Source organism: Cibotium barometz, chromosome 13 (assembly GCF_041138505.1).
Source record: "Cibotium barometz isolate CiBa-2024 chromosome 13, ASM4113850v1, whole genome shotgun sequence".
Classification (NCBI taxonomy): domain Eukaryota; kingdom Viridiplantae; phylum Streptophyta; class Polypodiopsida; order Cyatheales; family Cibotiaceae; genus Cibotium; species Cibotium barometz.
The window spans coordinates 58,698,599-58,706,482 of NC_141058.1; the positions used below are offsets into that span (position 1 = coordinate 58,698,599).

The 7,884-nt window shown below is 39.8% G+C and overlaps 1 pseudogene; it reads left to right on the plus strand.

Annotated features, from left to right (window-relative positions):
- The first annotated feature begins 215 nt into the window (after positions 1-215).
- LOC147632880 (uncharacterized) lies at positions 216-7,425 on the plus strand (annotated as a pseudogene).
- The last annotated feature ends 459 nt before the right edge of the window (positions 7,426-7,884 follow it).

Here is a 7,884-nt window from a genome sequence, read left to right on the forward strand (position 1 = left end):
GTACCATCTTCATGTAGACATACAATCTAAGTACCAGCCTTTGAAGAAACGAAATAAGAGATTTTTTTTATGTTATAAGCAAAAAGAGCAAAGGAGGAATAATGGAGAGCATCATCTGGACTTATGGACCGATGGGTCAATGTATCCCAAGGATCCATTTACAAATGCACCACCTCCATTTTATAACATTACAAACTTACCACATTTCACGGGTGATGGTAGACAAGGTTTGCTGGGTTATGGCCAACACTTGGAAACAAAAGTGATGGTTGCAGAACAACAGAGAGATTTTCTATAGATAGAGAACACTGAAATAAAAAAACTAAATGGGTTGTATGCAAAGAAGCTTATGGCAAACAAAGAAACAATTCAAGACTTGGAGAAAAAGATTGATGCTTTAAGGAGAAAGGACACAGCACTAGGGCCACGTAAAAGAAGAAGGCAACTTTGCAACAAAGAGAAATTTGAAAGTGGAAAGTGAGGGATAAAGAAGCGAGTATAGGCTGTAAGGTAATGTTAACTCTTGTTTCATATATATTTCTCTTTAAAGATTAGGTTATTTGTTTGAAACTAGACATAAGTAATCAGATTTGATGTTATTCTATTTTTAGATCTTGACTTCATCCAAAGTCCAAGGTACATTCTGAAGCTAGAGTGCATTACAGCCATTTGGTACCAAAAGGAATAGTGGAAGAGATGTTGTATCAAAAGAAGTTTCAAAAAAATCAATGAGAAGCATGTGTCTTCTTTTATGAACAAGTACCAGCTCGATGCAACTCAGGTGCAAGTAATGCTGGATGAGACTGGCATCTCTCAAAAAGCATATAGTATACTGTTTAAGGCACTAGCAAAGAAATGTCAAAGTAAGAAGCATAAAGGTTCATTACTTCCAAAACCAATGCAAGTAAAGTCTGCACACCAACATGTGAACTCAGAGATGTTTGAGAAGCTTGATTCACCAGTACATATTGAAGTAACATTTGTTGCGAAAGACAGAGAGGTACCCTTTAACCAGCACAACACTATTTTCTTTGATCTTGAAGCTTTGCAAATGTATAGAGTTTAGTTCTTTGAGATTAGTCAAGAAGAATGTGAAGGAGTTCTAAAATTTGTTTTGAAACTGGATGAGTGTGAGATTTTAAAGAACAGAAAAATGGAGAGGGTTACTATCACTCTAATGAACAGGGCCTTAGACACATCAATTACAAAAGATGATGCAAGATATTTCAGTGTTTAATCAGAGAATAACATATTGCCACTTAGATCTTTTGAGGTATCTTCTTTATCATTGAATATGACTGTGTATTACGTTGAAATAATCTAAACACAAAACTTGAATTAAACATGAGCTTCTTCTTAATGACAAAGGTGGATAAAAAAGACTTTGAAATTTTGCATTGGGTATTTCATCAAACTACAATTCCATCACTGATTAGTGAGCAAAGAAATGGAAGGGCCCTTCATATGCCTGGGTTCGGTGACTATAAAGTGAAATGGCACATGGTAGGTGATTTGAAGACTCTAAAATGCATGTATAACATAAGCAAAGGTGCAAATACAAAGAGTCCATGTCTATATTGCATATCAAGTGCCAAGACTTTAGATCATGTACTATGGAACAAAGCTCCTGACATGCATTAACATATAAAGATTTCAAAGCAGTGCTTGATATTCCTCTATCTAGAGTGCACATATGCACATTACATGCACTATGTAGAACTGTAGAGAAGCTAGTGTATTTGTACATATGCTTTGCATGGACGTTAAAGCCTAAAAAAGAATCTTTAAAAGAAATCAACGCAATAGAAAATGTGCTATCAAACATTGGCTTGCATGGGGGACATGTTAAAATTGAGGAGAACGACAAGCGGTCACAAGGAGGCAGCAAAGTACCAAAAAAATCCATCAATAGGTGGTGTGAAAGCTAAAAGATTTTTGTCATACTACCTCAAAGACTGTCGAGATAAAAAACAAGCAAAGATGTTTAATCGATGAAAAGATCTACATAATGCAGTCAAGGACATTGGAAATGAAGGTTCAATCCAAAATCGGAAGGCAGATGTGTGGATTTCACTTGACAGGATCTTTGTATTCATGGAGAAAAAGAGCTTGAGCAATAGTGAGATAAAATTATTTGAAAACATATTAGAGACTTGGAGGAAGGCATTCATTGCAGGATGGAGTGATTAACATGTAACTCATTACATGGTAAGAACTTAAAAAACTGCTGCAATCTCAATACTGTGAGACCAACTAATACATACATCTGATTTTTTTCTGTTTTGTCATTGATTGCAACATATACTATATAATCATACACCATGACATACGTTTCATTGTTAATATGGTCAACTCAAGGCATGGAAAAGTCACATGGCAAGAACAGGTTACTTTAAGCACACTAGACATGGTAGAGGCAAGAATCGAGCCAATAGTCTTTTAGAGTTACATCAATGGACTTACAGGAAATTGATTCACAAAGCAAAACAAAAACACACATTCAAGTCCTCATCATTGATACGTGCAATACAATTGATTAATAAAGAAAAGCAATAATGCGCTTAGAGAATCAATCAACTGCTGCGAGAGAGCGCCATCAGTTGTGGTGTCGCTCAAGAGTTGGGGTTGGGAGAAGGTGGTCTAGATGAGGTGGGCTTGATCTTCTTTAGTGGTCTTCCTTTTCCTCTTCTTCCTCTTCATCTACCGGGAGATCTATTTTTGGCATTTGAACTGTTGGAGGCAACAGTTCTGACCGACTTTTTCTTGTCCTTATTAGATATCTTTTTCCATATGGATGCAATGTGTCTGGGTCTGTAGGACCCCGCTACAATAGCATGCATTGTATATGACAAGTAGTAGGGGCATCTTAGTGCTTGGCAACCATACCCTTGACCAAACAAACGCAGTGCAAACTGTTTCTTAACAAGCACCATCTTCTCAGTATCATTTAAAGGCACTTCATGTCCACCACAAAACCTGGATAGTGCTTTGAATGCGAATAAAGGGAATTTTGCATTGTCTTTTGAGAACTCCTTGTGAAATATCATGATTTTCGTATTAAAATTGTAATCATCATGACTCATGTCACTGCGCTGTTGTCAATTTTAAGCAAGTGTTGTAAATTGCACGTATCTTTTGATGATTCAAATGTCTTATATATTGAGCAAGAGCAACATCCTTTCGATGACTTGTTGACTTTGAAGTGGAAGCTCCGGATGGTCTTGCGCCTCTTGCTCTCTTCAGGAAATCATCATCATATACAAAAACATGGTACCAATGTTATATGTTTAATTGATACAATCGACAAAGTCCACGTAAATCAAATTATTATAGTTTGAAAAATCTTCGGCTCTATTACTTGTTGATTTTCACCACCCTCAAGCATGGTTCTTGTCCAACAAAGGGATCGTGGACTTACTGTCTTCATGCACAATAGGTGCATGAAGGGATCGTGGACTTACTGTCTTCATGCACAGTAGGTGCAAAAAATTTATCCATATCTGCCAAATTAAGATGGTCGGCAATTGCTGCAGCCTTCTCCTCCTCGAAAGGCAATTGGGTTTCATATGTCCTAGCTTCATTGAATATCTTCTTTAATATCTCCTTGCTGTCGCCTAGGCAGGTACTCGGAGTCCTGTACTGCAGAATCAGCTAGTAGATAATTGTCAACTCCTTTCTCTATCCAGCCCATGTCTGCTTCACTAAAATTTGTTAAGGCAGCCAAGCAATATTCTTCACGAATATTGAAATGTTGCATAATGTCTGTTAATAATACATAATCAGCTTGGGCTACCATAGTAAAGCTGGGCAAGGAAGGTAGTGACAACTCCCTCTATTCATTCCCATTAGATTGATTGTCTTCCAATGAAATAGGTGCTGCATCGAAGGGGATAAGGGATGCACTAGCCTCAAAGGTTTCCTTTTCGGCCTCTGCCCTCTCCTTTGCTGGGTCTATAGCCACCTCTTCCTCAACCCCATCATCCTCGATTTGGCACTTGAGTGCTTGCCAAAGTCATTGTGTCGTCGGGCTATGAGTCCTCAGTAAGAAGATGCAAAAAACAAAGAAAATTATAACTAAATTGGAGCAGGCAACACTTCTTTGAGTGTATTGGGCATTTCTCATCTACTCTATTGCTGCAGCTTGGAATCTTTTCACGACAACGGCTAAGCCTCCTCTTCATGATTGTCTATTGTAAAATCAGATGGATGAACATATCGTTCTCACCATCGGACATAATGATATTGGTAGAAACAGTGTCTTCATAGGAGCTCACGTCACCGAGAACAATCCTACAAGAATTAATGACGTTCTCAAGAGAAAGTTCCTTGTTGAACATTGAAGACAACTCATGCAAACGCTCGTGGGCTTGTGCATTGTACAAGAACATAAACATCTTTTCTGCAAAAGACTCTTCTGCCTCATCATCTGATTTGTAGACAATGTCCAACTCTTTCGAAGACATGCCTTAAAAAAACATTTCAGTCAATTAGAACATGCACGCTTATTATGCATGGGGTCAGTACCTGGTGATAAGGAGACTGGGATGTACACATGCAAGTTCCCTGTCACTTGGTACTAGCACAAAAAAAAGAGGGGTCAGTACCAAGCGGTAGAGGGCTCACGTGGAATTCACGAGCCCATCAGGTCTCTTTAAATTTAAGTCTCTTTAAGTCCCTTTAAGTCTCTTTAAGTCTCTTCATTAAAAAAAAAACTTATTGACTCCTAAATTTTAGGGGTCAATAACTTTTTTTTAAATGAAGCCTTTATATATTAAATAAAAAACATACAAGCGGCATATTTTATATTTTCGTTGTATTTTATAAGCTGAAATAGTCTTATCTTCCAGGCCTGAAAATTGATGGTCTGCCCTAACCTTCAATGTGAAAGCCTATAAACTTATTTGGCCTTCATATTTACACATTTGCAAATGGATGAGGGGTCAATACCCAAGTGGTAGAGGGCTCACGCGCGGAATTCAAGAGCTATCACCGCTTGGTACTGACCCCTTAATTTAAAGAGACTTAAAGGGGTCAATAAGTTTTTTTTAAAAGATGAAGCCTTTATATATTAAATAAAAAACATACAAGCGGCATATTTTGTATTTTAGTTGTATTTTGTAAGCTGAAATAGTCTGTCTTCCAGGCCTAAAAATTTAAGGCCTTCCCTAAGCTTCGACTTGAAGGCCTATAAACTTACTTGGCCTTCATGTTTACACATTTGCAACCCACTAGTACTCTAGAAAATTTGATTTCAATTGAAACCTTAGTTTCCATGGTGGCCGTCACTTGAAATTAAAATGCCTTTAGGTATGTTTGAGAAGAGTCCAATGGGAATTTGGGTATGTTTCTCAAAAATATTTTCCCCGAACATTGCTCCCAAAGGAGATTTGGGACGTTATCAACTCGTACCACACGAGGAGATTCGAGACGTTATCGACTCATACCACTCATGCGGACATTTAAAAGGTCGGATGGATTAGTGACATGTCAATATGGTATGTACTATGTGCTCACTCCTCTCCTTTCTTGCATGTGTTTATTTTTTTCACCTCTGACTCTCTGACAAAATAGCAAGAGCCAAACGCCATCACTGCTACATCCAACCATCGTCCTCCAAGTCTCCGACTACATCAGCCTCCTCAATGCCCCCCAATTTGAGCCACAAATGCATGCAGCCTCTACATCCATTGCAGGTATTTCAGAGTTCTTTCAAACCCTCTATTAACTTTTGCTGTCTGTTTTGTGAATGTTGATAATAGTGTCTATACAAAGTGCTCAGGGTTTCATTGGGGTCCTTCTAGTCCCATATCGCTTAATACTGACCCCCTTGGCTCACGTTGCCCACGGGTCTAGTACCAAGCGATTAGCAAGTCTCTTGGTACTAACCCTCTTGTGGAATATTGCCCACAGGTTCAAACCCTGCAAGCACAAACCCTGCACAATGTTGGTCATGGGGTCAGTATAAAGCGATTAATAGACTTGTGAATTTCTGTTTAATTGATTCTTGCTTGGTACCGACCCCACTGTGATATCTTGTGGTCATGGGATCAGTACCAAGGGATTCAAAGGCCTATGGTTTTTGTCTGTGTGCATATCGCTTGGTACTGACCCCACTGTGATAACGTTGGTCATAGGGTCAATACCAAGCGATTCTAAGCCCTCTGTACTCCTGTTTATTTCATATCACTTGGTACCGACCCCATTGTCATAATGTTTTTCATGGGGTCAGTACCAAGCGATCTAAAGGCCTCCAGAATTCTGTCTACTTTATATCGCTTGGTACCGACCCCATTGTGATAACATTGGTCATGGGGTCAGTACCAAGCGATTCTAAGCCCTCTGGACTCCTGTTTGTTTCATATCGCTTGGTACCGACCCCACTATGATAACGTTGGTCATGGGGTCAGTACCAAGCGATTCTAAGCCCTCTAGAGTCCTATTTTTTTAATATCGCTTTGTAGCGACCCATTGTCATAATGTTTTTCATGGGGTCAGTACCAAGCGATTCAAATGCCTCCGGAATCCTGTCTACTTTATATCGCTTGGTACCGACCCCACTGTGATAACGTTGGTCATGGGGTCAGTACCAAGCGATTCGAAGCCCTTTGGACTCCTGTTTGTTTCATATCTCTTGGTACCGACCCCACTGTGATAACGTTGGTCATGGGGTCAGTACCAAGCGATTCAAAGCCCTTTGGACACTTGTTTATTTCATATCTCTTGGTACCGACCCCACTGTAAAAACGTTAGTCATCATGGGGCAGTACCAAGCGATTCAAAGCCCTCTGGAGTCCTGTTTGTTTTATATCGCTTGGTAGCGACGACCCATTGTCATAATGTTTTTCATGGGGTCAATACCAAACGATTCAAAGGCCTCCGAAATCCTGTCTGCTTTATATCGCTTGGTACCAACCCCACACTGTGATAATGTTGGTCATGGGGTCAGTAACAACAAGCGATTCTAAGCCCTCTGGACTCTTGTTTATTTCATATCGCTTGGTTCCAACATAAATGTCATAATGTTTTTTGTGGGGTCAGTAGTACCAAGCGATTTGAAGCCCTCTGGAGTCCTATTTGTTTTATATCGCTTGGTGGCGACTCCATTGTCATAATGTTTTTCATGGGGTCAGTACCAAGCAATTCAAAGGTCTACGGAATCCTGTCTGCTTTATATCGCTTAGTACTGACCCCACTGTGATAACGTTGGTCATAATGTCAGTACCAAGCGATACAATGTACTCTGGAATCCTATTTGTGTTATATCGCTTGGTACTGACTTTTTTAAATGCGTTTCTCATCATGCTTTGTTTATTTGTTTAGATGGCTCGTACCAAGGCAACTGCACGGAGGCTTGAAAAACCTACTGAGTCACTGCAGCGCAAGGCAGAGCAAGGAGATATCAAGGTCACAAAGGCAGTTTTGTAGGAGCTTCGTCGTATTGAGCGACACATGCAGCTTGCGATATCTAGGCTCCCTTTCCAGAGGATTGTGCGTGAAATTTGTGAGCAATGGAATATTGGCATGTGGTGGCAAGCATCTGCATTATTATGTCTTCAAGAAATCACTGAGGACTGGATCATCGAGTTTTTTGAACATGCTTACTTTCTCGCCGCTCATGCCCATATAGGCTCACAATAATGCCAAGGGATTTTGATACCCTTCGTCGATTGCGGTACTATGACCAGATGCTTATTCCTGTTTCTGTAAGCAATCCTCGAATGTAGCATATCCTTACAATTCCCCCCCTCCATCCTCATACAAAGCCATCTGAGAGCTCCCATGATAGGGAACGATTTGTAGAGTAGGTTAAGACTAGAACACCCCAGTGATGATACCCCTCAAGAAGAAACTCACACACAACTAGAACCGGAGGCACAACCACAA